This window comes from Sorex fumeus, unplaced genomic scaffold (assembly GCF_029834395.1).
Source record: "Sorex fumeus unplaced genomic scaffold, SorFum_2.1 ptg000063l, whole genome shotgun sequence".
NCBI lineage: Eukaryota > Metazoa > Chordata > Mammalia > Eulipotyphla > Soricidae > Sorex > Sorex fumeus.
The window spans coordinates 80049107-80069097 of NW_026606120.1; the positions used below are offsets into that span (position 1 = coordinate 80049107).

The 19991-nt window shown below is 39.1% G+C and overlaps 1 protein-coding gene across 6 annotated transcripts in view; it reads left to right on the forward strand.

The window, feature by feature from the left end:
• TANC2 (tetratricopeptide repeat, ankyrin repeat and coiled-coil containing 2) overlaps positions 1 to 19991 on the forward strand; it is a 413565-nt gene that overhangs the window by 76769 nt on the left and 316805 nt on the right. The window contains exon 1 of one of the 6 annotated variants that reach the window (XM_056126695.1): positions 11703 to 11760. The exons of the other annotated variants lie outside the window; for them this stretch is intronic. The gene's annotated coding sequence lies outside the window, so the exon portion shown is untranslated. Of the gene's footprint in view, positions 1 to 11702; positions 11761 to 19991 lie in introns of those variants that run through there. 6 annotated transcript variants of the gene reach the window in all.

The following is a 19991-nucleotide window of genomic DNA, read 5'->3' on the forward strand; positions in this document are numbered from 1 at the left end:
TCTTAACTATTAAACTGAGTACTGCAATGAATAATGTTGTACACAAATTCTTACAAATGAATATTTTTCTGTCCTGGGCATAGATACCCAATAGTGGAATTGCTGAGTCATATGGGAGCTCAATTCTGAGTTTACTGAGTACCCTAATCCTATTTTCCATAGGGTTTGAATCAGACAACATTCCCACTAGCAGTGGATTTGGGTTTCTTTTTTACCACATCCCTGCTAACAGAGATTGTACCAAGTGTATTTGATATATGCTGTTCTCATTTGTATAAGATGATATTTCATTGTCATCTTGATTTGGATGATGAGAATTTTTTCATGTGCCTGTTGGCCACTTTTGGTCTTCCTCAAAAGTGTCTTCAGAACAGGAAATGAGATTTTAATGTTAAAATTTGAATTTTGTTGAGATCCTGTATGACTTTTTCTGTGATTGATTTTATTGTTTTTCCTCCTTTTTGTTTGTTTCTTTTGGGGCTACATGCACCCATGCTCTGGGGGCTTTAGTTTTGCACCCAGCAATGCTTAGGGGACCTTGTGATACAAGGGGTTGCTTGCAAGACAAGTAACTTACCTCCTATACTATCTCTCTTCCATTTAAAATGACCGCTCTATAACAGAGATTTTAAGCTTACAAAATAAAGAATCTGAAAGCATGACGGTTATAGATTAAGTTAAATCTGAAACTCAATTGCTTCATCAATCACTTAATCACTTAACTTCCCGTTAGTCGTCTATTTGCTCGAGCGGGCGCCAGTAACGTCTCCATTTGTCCCTGTCGTGTGCTAGTGTAGCCCAATGGCATCTGTTCGCTCCGGGAACATGAAGGGCCTCAAACCGATCGTTCATGATCTTGACGATGAAGTCTGACGATCTGGAAGGTGGGCGGCCACGCGGTCTTTTGACATCCCGTGGAATCTAGTCGGTAACAGCTCTAGTCCAGCGGTCGTCTCTGAATCTCATTACGTGACCAGCCCATCTGATTTTCGACACCTTGGCAAATGAGACAGCGTCCCTGATTCTTGATCGTCGACGGATGTCAGAACTCCGGATTTTTTCTCTCATTTGAGTGAAACGTGATATTCCAAGCATAGCTCTTTCTATTCTTCTTTGGGAGACCTGAATAGCGTTCTCATCTTGTTTGCGTAGGGCCCAGGTCTCTGAGGCATATGTTAATGCAGGAAGAACAGTGGAATCAAAGAGATGTGCCCGGAGCCGGAGGTTCTTCTTCCTCTTAGCTATTTCTTCGACGCTCTTGAAGGCGTTCCAAGCTGCTCTCTTCCTCCTGCGCAGCTCGGGTGCCAGGTCATTTGTCATGTTGACTTTTCGACCTAGGTACACATAGCTGTTGCATTCGGAGATGGTCACTCTGTTGAGAGCGAATGGGGCATCAGGAACGAGGCTGTTTCTCATAAACATTGTCTTCGTAAGATTCAGCTGTAGTCCTACCTTTCCACACTCACGGTCAAAGTCGGCCAGCATTTGTGCTGCTTGGCTGATGTTTGGTGTTATTAAAACAATGTCATCAGCAAAGCGGAGGTGGTGTAGTTGCCGACCATCTATCTTCACTCCCATTCCTTCCCATTCCAGTCGTCGCATGATGTTCTCGAGGGTGGCACTGAAGAGTTTTGGTGAAATGGTATCACCCTGCCGCACCCCTCTCTTGACATCAATGATTACTTCTTTGTAGAATGGTGAGATCCTGGTAGTGAATCCACAATACAGCTCACGGAGGATCCTGATGTATTGGGCTTGAATGCCCTGATTGGCTAGGGCTTCAATGACCGCTTCCGTCTCAACAGAATCAAAGGCCTTCTTTAAATCAATGAACGTTAAACAGAGCGGCATCTTGAACTCCCGAGAAACCTCAATGAGCTTGGTTATCGTGTGGATATGGTCGATGGTGCTGAATCCTTTGCGGAACCCTGCTTGCTCGCATGGTTGTCCTTCATCTAGTGTTCTGCCAATCCTATTTAGGATGACTCAAGTGAACAACTTGTAGATGACAGACAATAGGCAGATGGGGCGATAGTTGCCAATGTCATGGATGTCTCCCTTCTTGAACAGTAGTACGGTCCTGCTGGTTTTCCATTGGGACGGAACCTTGCATTCAGACAGGTAGCGAGTGAAGAGCCGAGCCAGTGTATTGATGAGTACTGACGGCAGGTTCTTCAGGTGTTCAGGTCTGACCTTGTCTGGGCCGGGTGCTGTTTGTTTCTTTACCAACGAAATGGCATGTCGGATTTCGGAAGGGAGAACGTTGGGAACGACATATCCATCCTGTGGAATTTGGTATGTCGGCAAGTGGACATGGCTATCGAAGAGATTTGAGTAGAAGTCATGGATAATCTTCTCCATTGCCATTCTGGAGGATGTGATGGATCCATCAGGACGTCGGAGGGCAGTCATCTTGGTCTTATAGTTGGCGAAGGACAGGCGGGCCTTACGAATACTTTTCCCGGCTTCTGCCGCATCTACCAGTACTTCTGCTCTTCTCTCTTTGAGGTCTTCCTTGATCGCATCTCTGCACTGCTTTGCGAGCTCGGACGTTAGCTTGCAGTTGCCTGAGGCATGCGCCAAACCACGCTGGCAAATTAGCTCAAGAGTTTTCGAAGATAGGCGATTTTTTGTGGCTATCTCTCTCTTGGCGTTCCTCGCACATTCATGGAGGTGCTGAACCAGTCGATCGTATTCCTCGTCAATGTTGTCAACAATGGCATCTTCCCATGTTGCCGCAATAGTACCGAAGAGTTCCCAGTTGGTGGTCATTCTGGGAGTTCTCTTTTTGAACTTTGCAGCCCTTTCTCCCCGCTCTGTGAAGTAGAATTTTGCACGAAGGAGACAGCTAGTCCGAAAGTAGTGAGTGGTCGCAAGGTCAACCTAAAGTCAACCTGCAGCAAACTATAAACTGCCTGCTTCATCAAAGATTAATGGTGGTGAAAAGCGGGCACTGGTGGAGGGATGGGTATCTGATCATTGTATAATTGAAACCCAAGCACAAAAAAAATTGTAAATCTACAACTGTAAAAATAAATAAATAAATAAATAAATGCAAAAAAAATTTTTTTAAAAAATTATTTTGCAGTTGAGGTGACATGTCTGTCACACTTCAGTTGTGGTGCTTACACTTGCTTGCCAGGGGGTGCACTCATTTAATTAATGGTGCTTGCATACATTCTTGTCTTGCTTGCTTACCCTGGGGTCACTGTGGTGCTCACATGGCTTAAGTCTGGGGGAAAGTGATGCTCCTGCATCACTAATTTGTGGTACTTGCACATGCCTGTCTGGACTCTAGAGATTAGATTCCTGGGTCCAGACACTCGGGGATTGTGCTCAGTGCTTGTGAGTGGCACCAAGGATGGAACTCAAAATCTCATACTTGCAAGGTGGATGCTTTTAGCCATTGTGCCTGGCCCCAGGGATTCTGTTTATTTCCATCTTTCTGGTTTGCCATTTTCAGCGTATTGATTATTGTTCTCAAGCTTGTCTTTACTACCTGCAAAAGGATTGTCATATGTTCAGCTTTTATAGTTGCAAATATTATTCAAAGACTGGTAGGACAATTGGTGCTTTCTTTTTTTTTTTATGAATGAAAATTTTCTTGAAAGCCATCTTTTCCCCTCTTACCATTCACCTTTCATTCCACAGACCAAACTATAACACACAGCATTTCTTAAACTAATTGATGTAGTTGCGTGAATTGATATTTAAATTTTTTGCTAAAGATTCCCCTTCTGAGTTTAGGTGAGAATCAGCCAGCCTTCTTATAGCTAGTACAGAAAATAAAACCAGTGTTCTGTGAAAAACAAAGAGGAATTGGCTAGGCAGCCAGTGAAATCTGCTACTTTGTTTCACCAATACTTTTGGAGTTTTGTTTATTTTTTATAAATAGTTGTCTTTTCCATCTAAAGAATTAAAAGGACAAGTCTGTATTTGGGCAAATAAAATATAGCAGCTCCACATATCTGTCAGAAAGATAGCACCTCCTTATATTTGTAATAATACTAGTATTTGCTATATAGTTTATAGGTTACATAGAGCTGTTAGCATTTTCCTTGAGTCTTACCCACTTTGAAAAATTTTTAAACACTTGCTTTCTGAGCTACAAAGTAGAACTCTGGACCCTGAACCATATAGCTTTACAACATGAGAGCTCTTCCCTGGGAAGTAAACCAGTAGAACATCCCAGAAGTGCAGTTTCTGTGATCAGGGGTATTCTTTTTGAGTTTGGATTAGGAGTAGATGGGAGATTTGTTATTTCTCCCTTTCCTCCTTGCCTTTGCAAGGTGACACCTAAACATCATGATACCTTGATGTTTAGGTGTCACCACATATTTCACTGCTCATACCTTTTTTTTTTTTAAATTTGTGGTTTTTGTTTCTTGAACACGGTGCTGGCCATAGGTCACACTCTTCAGCTGTGATGCTTATGCACTTTCTGATTGTAGAGCTTATGGGATTTGGTGCTCAGCCTTGTGCTTTCCAGGGTCACACTCCTGGCTGTGCTGCTACATATCTTTTAATTAAAAACAATTTTTTTTTTTTGCTTTTTGGGTCATACCCAGCAGTGCTCAGGGTTACTCCAATAGGGCTACCAGGCACAGAGCCTCAAACTTGAAAGACAGTTGTTTCAAACTACAGAATTAATCCTGGGCACATGGAGGGGAAAAACCCCATAATTATATTTTAATATATAATACATATAAAACATATGCATTTTAATATATAATACTTTATGTGGGCTGGAGCGATAGCACAGCAGTAAGACGTTTGTCTTGCACGCAGCCAACATGGCCGACCCTGGAGTTCGATTCCTCCGCCCCTCTCGGAGAGCCCGGCAAGCTACCGAGAGTATCTCGCCCGCACGGCAGAGCCTGGCAAGCTCCCCGTCACGTATTCAATATGCCAAACACAGTAACAACAAAGTCTCCAATGGAGACATTACTGGGCCCGCTCGAGCAAATTGATGATCAACGGGAGGGCCTTTACCTTTACCTTTACTATACTTTATGTGTATTTAAAAAATTTATTGTGGTTTCAGGCATACTCAGTGGTGCTCAGTGCTTACTCCTGGCTCTGCACTTAGGGATCACTCTGGGGGATGCTCAGGGGACCATATCTGGTGCTAGGGATTGAACTGGCATTCTCTGCAAGCAAGGCAAGCACCTTAACCCCTGTATTATTTGTGGCTGTGTGTGTGTTTATGTATGTATGTATATATTTTAACAATATGAATCATTTGTTTCTTTAAGAGGCCAAAAAAAATTTTTTTTTGAGTCAGAGGTAAAGGTAAGGTAAAGGCCCTCCCGTTGTTCGTTGATTTGCTCGAGCGGGCCCAGTAACGTCTCCATTGGAGACTTTGTTGTTACTGTGTCTGGCATAGTCATAGGGAGCTTGCCAGGCTCTGCCGTGTGGGCAAGATACTCTCGGTAGCTTGCCGGGCTCTCCGAGAGGGGAATCAGAATCTCTGATTGAGTCAGAATCTCTGTTTTATTATTTATTTATTTTTGCTTTTTGGGTCACACCTAGCGATGCACAGGGGTTACTCCTGGTTCATGCACTCAGGAATTACTCCTGGCCATGCTCGGGGGACCATATGGGATGCTGGGAATTGAACCTGTGTCGGGCTGCATGCAAGGCAAATGCCTTACCCGCTGTGCTATCACTCCAGCCCCTAAGAGGTCAAATCTTTTAAGCTCAAGTATTCAAATGAGATATGCCTGTTTTTGTGTTTTCTTTTTAAAAAAAACGGTTTTTGGACCACACCTGCCAGGACTCAGGGATTACTCCTGGCTGTGCACTCAGAAATTACTGCTGGTGGGCTCAGGGGACCACATGGGGTGCTGGAGATCAAACCACACAGGCCACATGCCATACTCGCACACTGTTGCTCTGATCCCTTTGTGTTTTCTTTTTATTTTGTTATATTTATTTTTATATTACATTAACCCAGAGAAAATATTGGCTCAGTTATTTGTTCCCCAAACCACAAGCATATCTGGCTTAATTTTGGTGTGGTATCCACCCCCAAGAATCAGTTGCACTTTGGACCAGGTTTGGGATCATCTCTGTGGGGACAGAGAAATGTTAAAGAATCAGCTGACCTCTGCTGGGCATGGAGCAATGAAAGAGGAGCCTCCGGTCATATTTATTCATGCATGCTTTCCCTTAAAGTGCTTACTGAATGCTTGCTGTGTGCTGGATACAGTTAGAAAGGGGTATTGGAAATGCAGCAGTGCTAGAGATCAAGTTACTGTCTTGGTTATATAGTGACTCAAAGAACTCACTCAAGGACTGAAGGACAGTACTCGTGGTTTTTGGCTTAGGTGACTAGGTGAGTTGTGAGTACCAGTCTTTTGAGTCTTTTGAGTTTTAAGAGGAAATGTAATTAATTTATTTTTGGAGTGTGCGGTGATGGTATATCTAGGAGAATATATATTCCATATTTATATATGTATGTAAGCACTGGAGCGATAGCACAGCGGGTAGGGCGTTTGTCTTGCATGTGGCTGACATGGCCAACCTGAGTTCGATTCCTTTGCCCCTCTCAGAGAGCCTGGCAAGCTACCAAGAGTATTTTGCCCACACGGCAAAGCCTGGCAAACTACCCGTGACGTATTCGATACGCCAAACACAGTAACATGTCTCAAAATGTTACTGGACCCGCTCCAGCAAATCAGTGAACAATGGGAGGACAGTGACAGTGATTGATATAAACGCCATATATAAATATATACATATTTATAAATACATAAAGTGGAAAGGTCGGACTGCAGCTAAATCTCATGAAGACAATGTTTATGAGAAACAGTCTCGTTCCTGACGTTCCATTCGCTCTCAACGGAATCAACATCTCCGAATGCAACAGTGATGTGTACCTAGGTCGAGAAGTCAACATGACGAATGACCTGGCACCTGAGTTGCACAGGAGGAAGAGAGCGGCTTAGAACACCTTCAAGAGCGTTGAAGAAATAGCTAAGAGCATGAAGAACCTCTGGCTCTGGGCATATATCTTCGATTCCACTGTTCTTTCGGCATTAACATATGCCTCAGAGACCTGGGTCCTACAAAGGATGAGAAGGCTATTTGGGTTTCCCAAAGAGGAATCGAAAGAGCTATGCTTGGAATTTCATGCTTCACTCAAATGTATCATTTTTTTTAAAGAATCCGGAGTTCCAACCTCCGTTGATGATCGAGAATCAGGGACGCTCTCTCATTTGCCAAGACATCGAAAATCAGATGGGCTGGACAGGTAATGCGATTTGGAGATGACTGCTGGACGAGAACCATTACCTACTGGATTCCATGGGACGTTGAAAGATCGTGTGGCCGCCCACCTACGAGATCGTTAGACTTCTTCCCCTGAATGATCGGTTTGAGGCTCTTCATGTTCCGGGAGCTGTGCTATCGCTCCAGCCCTCCATCTCTGTAGGTTTTTTTTTTTTTAAAGAATGTTATATAAATGGAAAAAGTACACTATCTGAACATTTAAGACTAGCTGCTTTTATTTATCATAATGCCGTTGAGAATCTTCCAAGTTGCATCCAGCAATAGTTTGTTCCATTTTCAATTTTATGGGTGTCTTCACAGTTTATTCATTCATTCTCTGAAGAGCATTGGGTAGTTTCCAGTTCTTTGCAATTATGAGTAGTCACAATAAACATTCACATACAGGTTTTGTGTGAACATAACTTTTCAATTCTCTAGAGTCAGTGCCTAGCAGTGGGGTTGTTGGATTACATGGTAAGTGTGTGTTTAACTTTTTAAGAAATTGCCTGTTTTCCAGAGTGACTTTACATTTTCATTCAAGCTATGTGTGAGTTCCATCTGTTTCACATCCTTGCTAGTGCTTGCTCTGTGTGTGTGTGTGTGTGTGTGTGTGTGTGTGTATGTTATTTTAGTCATCCCATGAAATGAGCTGTGGTGTCTGTCTCATTGTGATTTTAATTTGCCTTTCTCCAGTGGCTAATGATGTTGCATATATTTTCATGTGCTTATTTGCCTTTAACATATTCTCTGAGGCATTTGTTCATATATTTTGCTCATTTTTAAATTAAATTTTTCCTTTCTGTTGAGTTTTCAGAGTTCTTTTTATAGTATAGTCTAGATACAAGTTCTTTGTTGGATATGTGATATACTGGCTTTGTTTACTCTTATAACAGTTGTTTTTGAAGAACAAAATTTTTGAATTGGGTTGAAGTTTAATGTATCATTTTTTAATTAGGATGTGGGTGAGGAGGTTTGAACCATACTTGGAACTCCTGTTGTTCCTGTTTTTTTTTTTGTTGTTGTTGTTCAGCAGCCCTGGTGGAGCTGGGGCAAACCATATATGGTACCAAAGAGCAAACATGGGTCATATGCAAGGCAAACACTTTAACCTATTATCTCTTTGGCCCTTTCTTTTTGAAAAACTGGATTGCTTTGTAACTATCTCACAGTGATTCAATAAATAAATAAAACTGGATCATGCTTTATTATTTTTCAATTTTATTTTCATAAATTTGTTCACAGTAATTGATTATATTCAATATTTCAGCACCAGTCCCACCACTATTATACCTTCCCTCCACCATTATTTCGTATTTTCTCACTACCACTAAAGCTTGCCTCATAGGCAAATGCTAAGTAACTTATTTTTTTCTTGCTTGTTTTGAATAGTATATATAGGATGTCATACGGCTGCTTTTGCAGCCATGCACTCCTGGATTGGATCGTGCTTTTATTATATTTAAAAACTTAACCCATTGTGAAGCATTATCCACAGCTTTTTAAAAAATGTTTCAGTTTCATACTTAGATTAGTGATTCAGTTTGATGTTTAGTTTTTTTTAAGTTGGATAAATAACAATTTAAGATAAATTGTTAAGGTTTTAAGATAAATTGTTAAGGTTATTGTATATTAGGTTTTTTGCATAAATACATGTAATTGTTTCTTTACCATTATTAAAAAACTATTTGTTCTTTGCTTTTGAACCATTGTCAAAATTCAGTTGGCCATATTTGTATTTATTTCTGCACTGTTTCACGGGTTTCTATACTTGTTAGATTATCTCTATTACTCTTAATTTTTGATAATTTTTGAGGGGTGGACCAAACGTGGTCAAGCTCAGGGCTTAGGCTTATTTCTGACTCTATGCTCAGGCATCCATATGGAGACCAGGGGATTAAACCTAGATTGGTCACGTGCCAGGCAAGTGCCTTGCCTTCTGTACTTTCTCTCTGGTCCCAGCTTTATAGTGATTCTTAACAGAATAGGTGATTACCTCCCCCCCATTCCTTTTTTTTTTTAACTTGTTTTAGCTATTTTAGATCTTTTGTCTTATATAATTTATAGATTCTGGTCTGTTAAAATCTTTCTGGGATGTTGACATTGCACTATGATTAATCTATAGTCAGTTGCCATAGTTTATATCTTTAGCATTTGGAATCTTCCCGAACATGAACATGATATGTTTTTCTATTAATTTATGGTGTGTGTATGTGTGTGTGTGTGCGTGCGAGCCTCAGGGATCATTCTTTAGGTTTGGAGGATCATCTGGGGTATGAGGGGTTGAACATAGGTCATCAGTCCCTCATACTCCAGCATACAAGGCAAAAAACTTATTACCTGCTGTACTATCTTTCCAGCATACTATTTAGGCTTAATTTGATGTTTTCATTCAACAACTAAAATTTTCTGATTTCCAGCATACATATTTGTTAGGTTTATGCCTATTTTCACCCTATTTGTTGTGCGGACCGCTCCTGGCAGTGCTGGGAGAGCTATGAAGAACCTTGATGGAACCCAGAGCCTCAAATGTACAAGGCCTATGTCCTATCACTTGAACCACATTCCCAGCATTTCTCTTCTTAAGCTTTTATTAGTACTTTAAATATTAAAAAATTATTTAGGCAGTGTGACTTACAGTGCAGTTAACAGTAAGGTTTTGTACATATAGTGTTCCAATATTACATCCTCCACCAGAGTATTCTCCCATCCCTCTCCCCTGCTCCACTTACTAAATTCTTTTGGTTTGTTTCTTACTATATTTTGCTAATATTTAATAATATGCAGACATTAATTATAGAATTGATTGATTCTTGCATTTGGACTTGGTACTGTGATCTTACCCCACTCCCCTCTTCTTTCTAAGATGTGTTTATTGGTTTTTATTATTTGTAATTTCTTTCATTTATTTATCTATTTTCCTATTCTGGGGATTGAATCTATGGCATTGCTTAGTGAGTACTTGTAGTATGATGAGCTAAGACTGATGAGTAGTGTTCATGTCTTTTTGTGTTTGGTGACTAAATGTTATACTGACTACAGATTTTGGTAAATATTCTTTTCCATTTTTGGTGGTGGGTGGGAAGCACTCTTGTATCTGCTCAGGGTTTATGTCTGGCTGTAAGCTCAGGGATCACTCCTGTTTGATGTTCAGTGACCATACGGGGTGCTAAGGCATTGAATCTTCATTGGCCACTGCCTGCAAGGTGGAGCGCCTTCCCTGCTGTACTATCTCTCTAGCCCCAGTTATGTTTTTTTTAAATCATTAATATGATTAATTACATTGAGTGATTTCAAGAATTAAACTAATGAAGCATTCTCAGGAGAAACTCCTGTTGCTTATAGTACTCCTAGTGTTATTTTTAAAACAAAATTACTGGGTTTAATTTGTTGATATTTTGTTGAAGATTTTTCTTTGGCCATGAATGGTACTGATATGTTTATCTTTTTTTGTAATGTTTTTATCTGCTTTGATGTCAGAATATTTTTTCTTTATAGAGTTAGTGTTTTCAACTCCTGTTCTCTGAAAGAGATTTTGTAGAATTGTTATTTCTTTAAATGTTAGATTGAACTTGGAAAACTATCTGCATCTGGAAATTTCTTTTTTGTAAGGGTTTTAGAACTACAAACAAATTTCTAGAAATGTTGAGATTACTCTTTAATCTTGGGTGAGTTGCAGTAGTTACTAATTATTTACTAAAGGGTGTGTTTAGAAGACAAGTTTTGCTATTGAGCAGCTAGATGACCTTGGGAATTGTACTTTAGCCTTAACCATCTTGGCCTTTAATAATGTCCAGCTGAAAAATTAAGGTAAAATTTTATCTTCTTTAGAGTTTCAATTACAATTACCTATTTCTGGGAGATACAGCTGTATGTATAAAAAGTTTATGTGAATGGATTGTGTACCTCTTTTTTTTGATCCATTTGTCAGTTTCTCAACATTGACTTTTCATCATTGATGAAAAGATAGGTTGGAAGCAGGCATCTTGATGCAGTTGTTGTGGTATGTGAAAAATGAATTTCATAAGTAATTTTTGTAGAAAGATAACACACTTGTGAGTTTTTCATGTTATACTTTCTAGAAACAATTGAGTTTAGAATTTTTTAAATGTCAGAACTGCATTTCATTTTTGTAATTACCCCTCTGATTAAAAATAGCTATTCACTGTTAGCTCTAAGTAGTTCACGTAAAATTATTTTTCAAGAGATAGCACACTTTTTATTGAATCAAACAAAGTGAAAGTAGTGTACAGATCTGCTGCTGAAGGAAACATTAAGTTGCTGCCTGCAGCTAGAGGATTTTACGTAGGCACCTGTGGGTTTGAGTGCGTTCAATATACAGACTGCAGTAGGAGGCTGGCACTGCCTCTGCTGACTCCAGTACACTCCTTCACTGCTGCTCTGCCGATTTCCTCACTGTCCAGAAGACAAACAAAATGGTGCAGCACGTACAGGGTATGAGAATAAACTAACCGTCAATATGAACCAAAGGTGGGTTTACTGCACTGAGTAGCAGAGAAAAATATTTAAGGAGATTAAAATCTTGGATCTAGTTCAATATGTCAGATATTTTCAGCAGTTTTATATTTTGTTGTGGCCATTTGAAATGAAAATGTTCAGTTCTGAGATCTGCATGCCCTCTCTATATAGAGGTTCATTGCATGATATAGTGGTATATTGCATGTATGGTGTTAATAGATGCATGCGTGGTGGTTTATAGAGATTTGTATCTGTACTAAATATGTGTAATTTGTATATAATCACACATGCATATACATACAGGTTTTTTCTATTAATAATATATAATTTTAAAAGTAAGCACAGTTTTTATGTTTTTTTATGTTGCACATTTGTCGCAGCTCCTATCAATGCCTTTCTTTATATTGTTCATTTGATAATAGTAGAAAGCATTAGTAGGGCGGTCTCTAGTGAGATGGAAAATAAGTAGAATGAACACTGAAGTTGGCACTTCATATATTATTGATGACTGTAATGCAGTGTGAATTCGCATTGCACATAGTCATGATTTAAATGATCACCTCTTTCATAAAAGCAAAATGTTTATATGAACGGCCATGTTGTAGACAGTGAGTATAAAATCAGGAGACGGTGTAAGACAAGTGAAACATCTCTGTCCTTGGTTTCTTGAGCAGTGCTCAGCATTAACTCAGGGCACTGTCTTTTTAGAAGTACAGTGGGAAACAATTGAACATCAAGCTTAGGGAAAAAAAATGGAGGTTAAGTTTCCCACCCTTTCCCGGAAGCACTTTACCTATGCACTCATTTATTTTGGGTGTCAGTGGCTACATGGTACTGGGGAACTGTCCAGTTTAGACAATATATATTTACTTAAGCCACACCCAACAGATTCAGCTTTTTTTTATGCATTCAGACACTATTTTAATCTGGTGCTGATATGTTACCATCGTATGTGAGATGTCTATGCATTGTAACAAGAAAGGAAAACACTATATGTACACAGGTTCCTGTGTTCCTGAAAATGTGAGTTGCTGTATTAATAGCACAGAAGAGCAATGTTTAAATTATGCAGCATTATCTCTGGGAGTGGGGGTTAGGGAGAGAGAAAGAGTACAAATCTACTGCAAGTATTCTGATCATAAATGTAACAGAACTGTTGGTATACTGCTTTTTGTTTGTTTGGTTTAGTATTATAATGCTGAGTTGGACTATGACATTTAGAGTTCACATTTTATGTTTGAGAAAATATTTGCCCAAACATTTAAAATACCTCACTTTATTTTCTTCTGTTTTAATTTTTTTTTGCTAAAGATTAAGCCCAAGTCTGTTTATGTTTTACTCTATACTAGAGATATATATGGGAGAAAAATTAACTGTATGACTGCTTGTCACCCAGTTGGATTACCTTATTCATTTCAGACAAATAAGAATCAGTATTAATCTTAATAGTCTGTAGTGTGCTCACATTCTATATTTTCAGAAACTCTTAGCTGAAGCAAATTTACTCTACCAAATCAAAGGAAAAAGACTTCTCACATCTGTACTATAGTCCTTTGATTTTATTGAATAACACAGTTGAATAATAAGGTCTTTTTAGGTGCCAAATTTAGTGATAATGGATAGCTAACTGTGGGTTGAAATATACTATATTATTAGAATGCTTCTTGTATCTAAACTGTTATATAATCCTGATGGAATGTTGCAGATGAAACAGAGAAATCTGATTGGCTCTTTACAAGACACAGTGCCTTGAAAGCCATTCTGAATAGGCTTCCACAGTCCCCTTGATGGTTAGTTAGCATCACAGTGAAAACAAAATGCTGTGGAGACAGACAAGGAGTTTGGAAGATGAAATGAAGTTGTTAAAGCGCTTCAGTAATACATACACTCCTCTTACTTGTTTGCTTATTGTTTCTCCGAGGGAGCGTTAAGTTCTATTAAGTTAACGTACTGTCTGAAAAGTATTTGATTATTTGGACTAACTCTAAAAGAGTAGGTGAACAGTTTTTTGTTAGGTGATAGGATGGGTTAATGAATGCTAAAATTTCACAGCATTTATTAAATATGAAAGAATGGAACTTGTTGGGAGAGAGGTAAGGTTTGTTATGAAATTGTGAAGAAACTCTTACCCTTCTCATATTAAAATTGCATTAGATAATTTGTCATCTAAGAGTTCAGTGATGCTTGAGGAGGATACTTTGTTGTTAGCGTTAGAACAGCAGACTATTGCAAGTCAAAACAGGAGAACTGTTTACTGTCTGCTGGCTATTAGAAACACCCTTGAGATGTGAGAACAATATGTGTTAGCTTTTATGTATTTATTATACTTGGCCAGGTGGTCTGTTGGAGTAAGTTGCAAGTTATAAAACCAAATGTCTATCCCTTCTGTTTATTTTATGTAAAATATTTTAAATTGCAGTTTATTAAAATTTGAATATTCTTAAAATAGATCATGTTCATTATATTATCTATGGGAAGGGCAAATTTTTTTGAGCAGAAATGAGCACTTAAATTAAAAAATTACAGTGAAAGGATTTAGAGGAGTATAAAATAAGACCATATTTGAAGAATAATATCCTGTGTATAGTCAGAAAACAAATATATCTTTTAAATTTTATTTCTGTGCTTATTTTCTCAAATTATTTGATATGCTAATAGAGAAAGGCTGAAGGCAGCTGGCTGCTAGTGTTACTAGCTGAAAACAAAATGGCTGGCAAGGATTAGTATTGTAAATTGCAATAGAGAGCTGGATGCAATTTAGATGTCTTTTATCCAAAGCAAGTGTTACAAAGTAAGATGATGAAGGAATGACTTTTGGATGAAATGCTTTTGACATTAAAGAAACATTTTGTTAAAATGTGCAAATACTGTATTGTAGCATAAAAACAAAAGATTTTATGCCTTAAAGAGTGATTCATTTTCAGCTAAGCAATAAAGAACTCTCGTTAATATTCATTTAACGATCACAGTCTTTGTAATTCTGAGATTCAGATATTTTCTGAGGATATAATTTATGAATCGTACAGATTAATTATGTAGTTAAGGGAAAAAGAAATACAAATGAGTGCTTTCTTAGAATCTAAAGAATTCTTGATAATTCTTTGAGAATTTTATTTATGATTAGATTATGATTCTTTTAAAAGAATAGAAAAATAGAATGGGAATGTTACTAGATAAGAATAAAAAATACAGTTTATAAAATTACATCATCTGTAGATTTATATGTATCAGTAAAGAGTTTTTCACATATAACCATTGATCTTTAGCAATTCTTGAAAGAATAAAAATGTTTAAATTGTTGATAGATTGAGAAATAGTTTCAGGAATTATTAATTAGTTAGGTTGAAGCACAATAATTTGTATGCCTGTCTCCCACAGTTTAATGACAACTGTTGAAGGAACACAGTATTCATTTATGATCTCCACTTCTCCAGGACACAGTCTCATGTCTCAGCACTTAGTCATGATTGATGAATAATGACACAGTGTGTATATCTTCAAAGACACACATTCATAATTACATACCTAATTTTCATGACCTTTATAGGCTAAATTCTATTTTATTTAGTCTTTTAGCAGATGAAACAAGAGAAAGAGAAAAAGAGTTTAAGTGACTTGACCAAGGTCATATAGTAAGTGGAGGTGTCAGGGTTTGTACTTCAATTATTCAGATTGCTTTCAGCATCTCTTCCTTTCTAAGTGAAAATTAATATTTTAGTATTCAACAGAACCCTCAGGAATATACAATGTATATATAATATGACAGAAACTGAAGATAGCAGAAAAAGCCTGTTTTTATCTCTTTCAAAAATGCTGTTAACTGATATTTTGTTTTCTAAAATACTTTTTGCTTTAGTCATTAGGTACAGTTTATTCCTTATTATCACCATCAGATAATGTAGATATCAGTTATTTTAAAACCCATCCAAGTGTCTGAAGGAAGTGGACAGAATATAATTTCCATGATCCTCAAAATGGCTGTCAACATCTAATCTTGTCATTAAGTTTAAAGAAAATTTCTGAATATTTGTCAACTTTGTATTCACTTTTCTTCTTCCTTTCTCATTGCACTATTTTTAGATTTCTTATTTGCTCACTTAAATTACTGTGTAAGTTTCAGTACTCTTTAGTACTTTTTTTTTTGGTACTTAAATAAATTTCCATTTTTGGAAATCCCCTAACTTTGGAACAAAATGTGGTTTCTTTTCTCTAGTTCTCATTAGTATCCTCATATAATACAGATATATACAGTCATAAATAATACCAGTTCATATAGATTCAGAATTTGGTTTTTAAAAAAAGCTTATGAACAAAAAATATTTCTAATACAAATGTATTTGCATTTATAGTGACCACACCTGCAGTGTTGGCATTCTGTAGTACTAGAACTCAGATGTTGCTAGGGATCATCAGAGCCACGTCTGGAGATGCTCAGGAAGACACGTGGTACCCTAATGGGGGGTCCACCTCAGGATTGTGCCAGGCATGTACTCTCTACTTGGACCTGGTTCTTCATGAACAATTTGTGTTTTAGTATTTTTTTCTACATCTCACTTATTTTACTCTTGTTGGTATATATATGGACTTGGTTTGTTAAATCACTATTATAAATATTTTGGTTTTGGACTACACCCAGCAGTGCTCAGGGTTTACTCCTGGCTCTGCACTCGTGACAGAGGGGACCACTATTATGGATGCTGGGGACCTAACCCGGGCTGACTGCATGCAAGGCAAACTCTACCCGCTGTACTATTGCTCAGGCACCTGGAAACATTTCTTTTATATATTTCTCTCCAAATAAAAAATTAAGTTTATTTCAAATTTATTTTATTTTTTAATTTAATCAGTCAATTAATTGTTCTATTTTGTATGATTATAGATACACTACAGTGACTATCCTAATACATATACCAGAATTTTTCCAGGGGCTATACCTTGAAGTAGCACTGTAGCACTGTCCTTTCATCGTTCATCGATTTGCTCGAGCGGGCACCAGTAATGTCTCACAACAAATTGTTGTTACTGTTTTTGACATATTGAATACATCTGGGGAGCGTGCCAGGCTTTGCTGTGCGGGCGAGATACTCTTGGTAACTTACCAGTCTACATAACACTTTTTTTTTCCCTTGGCTTTTTGGGTCATACCCGGTGATGCTCAGGGGTTACTCCTGACTCTGCACTCAAGAATTACTCCTGGCAGTGCTCAGGAGACTATATGGTATGCCATGGATCAAACCCAGGTAGGCCACGAGCAAAGCAAACACCCTACCGACTGTACTATAACTCCGGTCCCAGGGGACCATATGGGATGCTGAAGATCAAACCTGGTTCGCCATATGCAAGGCAATGCCCTACCCACTGTACTATCACTCTGGCCCCCAAGGTATTTTTCAATTGTCTGTTAGGACCAGAGAGGTAGTATAGGGATAGGGTGCTTGCACTGCCTGCAGCTGACCCAGGTTCCATCCCAGCATCCCATATGGTCCCTTGAGCACCGCCAGAAGTAATTCCTGAGTGCAGAGCCAGAAGTAACTTGATTATCACTGGGTGTGCCCCCCCCAAACAAACAAACACACAAACAAAAAAACAAAAAGAGACATCACGGAGACAATACAGTGAGAAAGGCCCTGCAAGTGGCCGAGCCTGGTTCAAATGCCCAGCACTACATCTAGACTCCATGCACCAGGGACCAAACCTGGCATACCAGAAAGCCAGGGAAGCCCAGAGCACTGCTGGCTGTGGCCCTCAAAACAAACAACACCTGTCCTACACACACACACACACACACACACACACACACACACACACACCCCAAAACTGAGTTATTTTACTATTTGGGGGGAAAAAGAAGAAAGGGTGGGGGGTAGGGAATGGGGAAGGGAAAGAGATCCATGGCAAGGAAGATAGGGAAGAAAGAGATAAAACAGTGAGTAACACAAGAAAACTGGATTTCCCCCAGAAACCACAGCTTTCTGGTGGTGCTCAGGGCCCACACTGGGCCATGCTGGGAAAAGATGCCAGAGAGTGAACCAAGGCCCCCCCAGGCAAGCATGTATTTACCACACTGCAGGTGCCCATTACTCAACTTTAAGGCAGCGTTCAAGGTAAGATTCAGTGTAACCAAAGGATGTTTAGTGTACCACTTTCAATTTCTTTTCTTTTTTTTTTTTTTTTGCTTTTTGGGTCACACCCGGCGATGCACAGAGGCTACTCTTGGCTCATGAACTCAGGAATTACTCCTGGTGGTGCTTGGGGGACCATATGGGACGCTGGGAATTGAACCCGGGTCGGTTGCGTGCAAGGCAAATGCCCTACCTGCTGTGATATCACTTCAGCCCCGACCACTTTCAATTTCTTGAACTTCAAAATGATATCCCCTTAGTCTAAAATATGTGTGTTTCTAAATAAATATTAAATTAAGTTCCACTTGGTTAACTAAAGAAACTAAGACTCCTGTATCTAAACAGTGATATAAAGCAGTGCTTTTCATCCTTCTATACCTGAGGAAAGTCACTAGGCCATGGAGTTGGAAACCACTGACAAGAAAGGACCAGGCAGAGTAGATATCCCATAACGAAAGCAACTGACTTTTAAAACCTCTTTTGCAAAGTGTCTACTAGAAACACCACTGAATATTTTTCTATTGAAGTAGAATTGCTTAATGTGGGTTATTGGCATTTTCAGTTTTATTAGATAATTTCTCTCCTGTGTCAGTCACTATGGTATCAGTTTATACCCTTCATAGAAATGCTTGAAAGTTTCTGTTTTGCCATATCCTAGCCAGCAAAAATTTGTGTAGTTAGATTTCTCCATTTTCCCTAAAGAGATAAAGTAATATCCTACAGATTTAATTTCTATTTCCTTAATATCTGGTGATGTATTTCACGTATTTGTTGGCTTTCAGATTTCCTCCAGTGTTAATAGCCACCTCATTTCCTTTATGCATTTGTTTTCTTGGATTATCTCTTTCTTACTGATTTATAGACAGAATTTATATATTTGAGACAGAGTTCAGCTAGAATCCCCGGACCTAGGAATCTAGCTCATGACTTATATTTGTGCAGCTTGTAAGCTAAGAACAGTTTTTATGTTTATTTAAATGATTGAGGCAGGGAAACGTAAAGAAAAAATGCTACAACATGTGAAAATTATATAAAATTTAAATTTCAGCATCTATAAATAAAATTTTATTGGAACACAGCCACACGCATTTACTTACATATTGCTTGTGGCTGCCTTTGAGCTGCAATGGGAGAGTTGAGTAGTTGCAGCAGAGAACATATGGTTGCAAAGTCTAACATTTATTCTCTTTATAAATGTTTGCAGACCCCTGTTCTAAATTGATCCTTAGTCCGTAACATTTATTTTATATATCTCCTCTCAGTATCTTGTCATCAAACCTGTCTGTTGAGTTTCAATCTTTAATTTATTCACATTTAACTCCTTTTCCTTCATATTGTTTGAATAGTATTTCCTCAGAGAGCACAAATGTTTTCTGAATTGGTTATTTTTTGTTTTTACTTTCACAAAATCACAAATCATCCTGTTATTCGTCGATTGCCTCGAGCAGGCCCCAGTAACGTCTCCTTCATCCTAGCCCTGAGATTATATTCAAGGCTCTTTAGGAGAATGAGAGCCATCATTGTTACTGGTATTTGGCATATTGGGTATGCCACGGGGAGTTTGCCAGACTCTGCCGTGTGGGTAGGCTACATTCGGTAGTCTGCCAGTTTGTCCAAAGTAGGAGTGAGATAATAAGATGTCATAATAAGACGTCGCGTGCCCGCATTTGTGACTGCGCGGTTCCGGGAGCTGGTTTTTATAGTCTCTGAGTCTTGGCCGTTGATGGGATTACACGGCGCCAGGGGGCCAGTTGGTGGGTGTGACCCCCGCCTACTGGAATTTGGAGGATCTGGGTGGAGGATGCTCGGCCCAAATCCGAGTAGGCTTGGAGATCTCGGCCCTGGAACCCGCATGACTTTGTCCCTCTGCCAGTACCTTCATGTGTGCGGAGAGTGGTCTCAGCATGGTGGTGGCTGGTCCTGGAGGTCTTTGGCTGCTGGAGCCCTGGTCGGGGCGGGGAGGAAAGCTCGACCCGCTCCCCTCCAAGGGGTCCCGGCGAGCCAGGACAATCAGGCGCGGGGGCAGGAGACTGCACTGTTCTCTTCTGGAAGCTGGTTTTTATAGTCTCTGAGTCTTGGCCGTTGATGGGATTACACGGCGCCAGGGGGCCAGTTGGTGGG